Consider the following 4,886-nt stretch of genomic DNA (forward strand, 5'->3'; position numbering starts at 1 on the left):
CCTCTGCGTGGGCCCCCCTGAGCTTCGGTGAGTGTCACTGGCTCTGACAAACATGTGCAGCGTCATAGTTTCTGTAATCACTGTTTTTGAAAGGTTAGGGTTTCCTAAGAAGCTCTTGTGCCACTATCGTGCGGAAAAGAAGAGAAAGAAGCGAGTGTATTTCTGACCTCTTGTGTGGCGACTGCATTGTCGGCCTCGGTCTGCACCCAGGCGCCCCCAGAACGAATCGCTTGTGAATCCCTGCCCCTCGCGCCTGCAGAGAATATCTCTTGCTCAGGTGTCCACAAAGTGTGGGGTTGCACAGGCTCTTCTGTCTCCATTCAGCCATTTAACTCCCCCTCCTCTTCCAGGTTCCAGCCCAGGGGCCCCTCTTCCTGCCAGCAGCCCTCCAGGTCAGGCCCCTCTAACATAGTATTTGTTGAACTGTTCCTGCTCTTTGGAGCACCTATTTCAGTTTGTAATTGGATATTAATTAGCGAGATGATTCAGTTAGTATTTCTCCCTCTAACCTGGAGGCTCCCTGACAGCAGGGATTATAAACTCTTTTCTCTCCCTCCAGTATCCTTAGCACAGGACCCAGCACCACAGTAGGCACTCAGCAGTGTTTGTTGAGTGAATGAGCTAATGCGTGTCTCCCGAAGGGTCACACAAGGCTGTGTAGCTGGGATGTAGGCAAGATTGACCTCAGCTCCTGTGGGGCTGTGAGGTGACCTGCTCCTTACCAGTAAGGGCTGCTGTTAAGCAAATTCTCACCAGGCCTCCTCTAGGGTGAGATGGGCAGTGAGATGGCGCACAGCAAGAAAGGTCTGTACAGGAACCAGCTTCACCTGCTAGCTGGGGGTCCGGGGATTCCTGAGGGAGGCAAGGGAATGATGGAGAAAGTGCATGGGCTAGCATAACTGAAGGTCTGGCTGTCATCCCTGCCTTTGACTGTGACTTTTAGCAAGCCACTTGCCTTCGTTAGCCCCAGTTTGACTCTGGTGACTCTGAAATGTGAGGCAGTGGCTTCTGATGAATTTGCTTACTCCCTAAGGCTGGTAAAGTAGCTCAACAACAAGAAACGGGCGAGCTTCTTCTCCAGCAGGGTTCGAGGAATATCCCAAGGGGGTGGGGTCCTGGAAATAGGAGCATCAACTGAGGCCAACGCACTGAGTCGGAGCAGATGTTGTGTAGACCACACTGTACTGCATTGCTGGCAAAGGCCATTGGCAGTCGTTGGCTCATCTTTCATTTGTCCTGATGTCAGACCTATCTTTACTCTGGTTTCTTCCAATTATAATTCATACAATTGTTGGCCAAGCCTGGGTGGCTTCAGGGATGTTTATGGATATTATAATGTCACAGGACAACCACTAATCCCCAGTTGTCTAATGGTCTTCACCTCTGTTTCCTGGACCATTTCCCTCAAGCTCCTCAATCCTCAGTGGCCGTTTTTTTGTTTTTTTGTTTTTTCATGAGACAGGGTCTTGCTCTGTCACCCGGGCTGGAGTGCAGTAGTGCGGTCACAGCTCTCTGCAGCCTCTACCTCCGGGGCTCAAGCAGTCCTTCCACTTCAGCCTTTTGAGTAGCTGAGACTACAGGTGCACGCCACCATGTCTAATTTTTAATTTTTGTAGAAATGAGGTCTCATTATGTTGCCCAAGCAGGTCTCAAACTCCTGGGCTCAAGCGATCCTCCTGCCTTGGCCTCCCAAAATATTGGGATTATAGGTGTGAGCCACCTTGCCTAATTTTTTGTTGTTGTTGTTGTTGTTGAGACGGAGTCTCGCTCTGTCACCCAGGCTGGAGTGCAGTAGCGCGATCTCGGCTCACTGCAAATTCCGCCTCCCGGGTTCATGCCGTTCTCCTGCCTCAGCCTCCTGAGTAGCTGGGACTACAGGCGCCCGCCACCACGCCCGGCTAATTTTTTGTATTTTTAGTAGAGACGGGGTTTCACCGTGTTAGCCAGGATGGTGTCCATCTCCTGACCTCATGATCCACTGCTTCGGCCTCCCAAAGTGCTGGGATTACAGGCGTGAGCCATGGTGCCCAGCCTGACTCATTTTTAATTTTCGTAGAGATGGGGTCTTGCTATGTTGCCCAAGCTGGTCTCAAACTCCTGGGCTCAAGCAATCCTCCTGCCTTGGCCTCCCAAAGTGTTGGGATTATAGGTGTGAGCCACCTTGCCTGGCTCAATGGCACTTATTAAACATCTATGATGTTTTCCTTTGGTTTTTCACAGCAGACCTACCTTGTGCATCTTTCGTCAGCATGTAGGGCTCACAATTTCAGAACACGAAATGGCAGAGAGGCGATGGTGAAGGAAAGGCATTACAGACCATGTCAACTTGGGATCATGCATGGACCCTGTGCTATGTGGTTGCTGTGCTTTGCCTGGCCAAAGATGTACAATAAAGCTCACTGCTCTAGCACTCACTGGTGCCTGCATACGTGTGTGTATGTATGTTTTATTTTTTGAGATGGATCTCAGTCTGTCATTCAGGCTGGAGTGCAGTGGCATGATTGTGGCTCACTGCAGCCTTGACCTCCCTGGCTCAATTGATCCTCCCACCTCAGCCTCCCAAGTAGCTGGGAGTGTGGGCACGGACCACCTCGCCTTGCTAATGTTTTAATTTTTTTGTAGAGACACGGTTTTGCCATGTTGCCTAGGCTGGTCTTGAACACCTGTGCTCAAGTGATCCTCCTACCTCAGCCTCCCAAAGTGCCCTGCCTATGTGTGTATTTTAGGTGTGCAAATGAGAGTGAAGGTCATTTTGAATTCTGTTCCCTTTCCCAGAGTGCTGGAAGTAGAAGGGGAAGACCTTTGCAGTTTCCTGACAGTGGGAGAAGGACATCACGGGTGAGCTACTATCTGGCCTGCCAGTACTGGGGCTCCTGTAGTCGTCCACATAAGTAATCTCCAGTTATGGAAACCAGCTGCCTCCCAAGGGACTCTGCAAATTTGACAGCTTTGGATGAGCCCCAAATCAGCCTCCCTGGAGCTTGCACCCCTGCTGTCCGTTCTACTCCGTGGGACCACAGTGTGTTTTAAATCTTCAGTGACGGCTGGGCACGGTGGCTCACACCTGTAATCCCAGCACTTTTGGAGGCCGAGGCAGACAGATCACGAGGTCAAGAGATCAAGACCATCCTGGCCAACATGGTGAAACCCCGTCTCTACTACAAATACAAAAATTAGCTGGCGTGGTGGCGTGCGCCTGTAGTCCCAGCTACTCAGGAGGCTGAGGCAGGACGCTTGAACCAGGGAAGCGGAGGTTGCAGTGAGCCGAGATTGCGCCACTGTACTCCAGCCTGGCAACAGAGCGAGACTCCATCTAAAAAAACAAAAACAAAAAAAAACCTTCAGTGACAATATCCAGTCTGTCTAGCCCTCTCTTTGGGCTTCCCTAGGCAAAATGTGTGTCTGGGCTATCGCCTTTCTCCTGGAGTCCAGGCTGTGGGGACAGATTTGCCCTTTCTCTCTGCCCACGCCCCCTCCAATTTAGGGACTTGTTTCCAACAGAATTTTCTTGTAACCAAGGTGGTGGAACCCATAACTTGGAGGAACACTTCTTTGGCCAGCAAATTACTTTTATGTGACTGTGATTTTAACTAGCCTGTCTCTGCCGGATGATCTATTCATCACACAGAGGGGGCCTGGGTGCTGTTTTCAGGGGTTTTTCTAAATCCTTTTTTCCCTCTTCAGCCCATTCCCTCTCTCCCCTTCCCTCTCCAGATATTCAGGTGAGAATCAGAAGCCAGCCATCACCTTTACTTTGAGAGATCTGGGCTCTGAGCGTCTTGCATCTGAATTTCCCCAGGCCTCTCATGCCATCCATTCTCTTTGAGAGCTTCCTCTCGCTTTGATCACTGATTCCGCCTGCTCTCCAGGGTGCTCTGGCTTCCTCAGGGAGCTGGGTCTCAGCTCCCAGGCGCTGGTACCACCTCAGCTGGGAAAAGGGTTTCCTGCCTTGCTTGGTTATCACCTTTGCAGAGGGAAGGCACTTGGGCCAGTTGCTAGTCTCACCCTCCTCCTCTTTGCCCTTTCATCACAGTGGCTTTTCCAGGTTCTGGCCTCTCTCTCTCCTTCTTGCTCGCTGTGCCCTGGTCAGGCTGGTGGTAAAATGGGAATGTTATTAGGTTCAATAGCTAAACTACTAGTTCCCTTCTTTTCCTCCACTGTGGTGCCGACCTTCCCCCAGAATGGGCTTCCAGGAACCTCCTGCCACCAGGCTCTTTTGAAAGGCCCCACTTCTGACCGTGGTCAGGGGATGGCCAGCTGCAGGCCCTGTGAGTATTAGAGCCTTCCACCGTGAAGATAAAGCCACAACTCTCTGTGATTGTACTCGTGGAAGTGGTTCCCAGGCCCTACGAAGTGTCAGGCATTATCTGAATAGAATGGTCTGGCCCAGCTGGAAAGGGTTGAGTTGTTCCCTTCCTGGGGGCTCTATGTGGAAGATAAGGTCCACAGAACCTCATCAACTGCCCCCACAGGGCTGGCAAAGGCCTGGCAACCCCGAGAGATCTCAAGAGGGCAGAGGATTCAGGAACGGTATTCTGTACCTGGGACTTGCCCTGGGCACAAAGATGGCCATTCGCTTGGGTCCTGGGGGGCAGAATACGGGGAGAGCCAGTGCACACCTCCTGTAAGTGGAGGCCTCAGCCTAGGGCTGAGATTGCTTGGGGCTAGTTTGGAGGTCCCTTGAGAACTTACATCCTGCTGGAGGGAGGAGGGACCAGAAGAGGCCTAGTCTGAGGGAGGAGGCCCCGCTAGGTGAAGAGAGAACAGAACCATGAAACAAAATTCTGGTGAATTAAACTGTTAATTATAGAAAAATGAAGCCATAAACTAGTTTTTAAAACATTTTATTTATTTTTATTTTTATTTCTTGAGATGGAATCTCGCTC

This window comes from Hylobates moloch, unplaced genomic scaffold (genome assembly GCF_009828535.3).
Source record: "Hylobates moloch isolate HMO894 unplaced genomic scaffold, HMol_V3 SCAFFOLD_10, whole genome shotgun sequence".
Classification (NCBI taxonomy): domain Eukaryota; kingdom Metazoa; phylum Chordata; class Mammalia; order Primates; family Hylobatidae; genus Hylobates; species Hylobates moloch.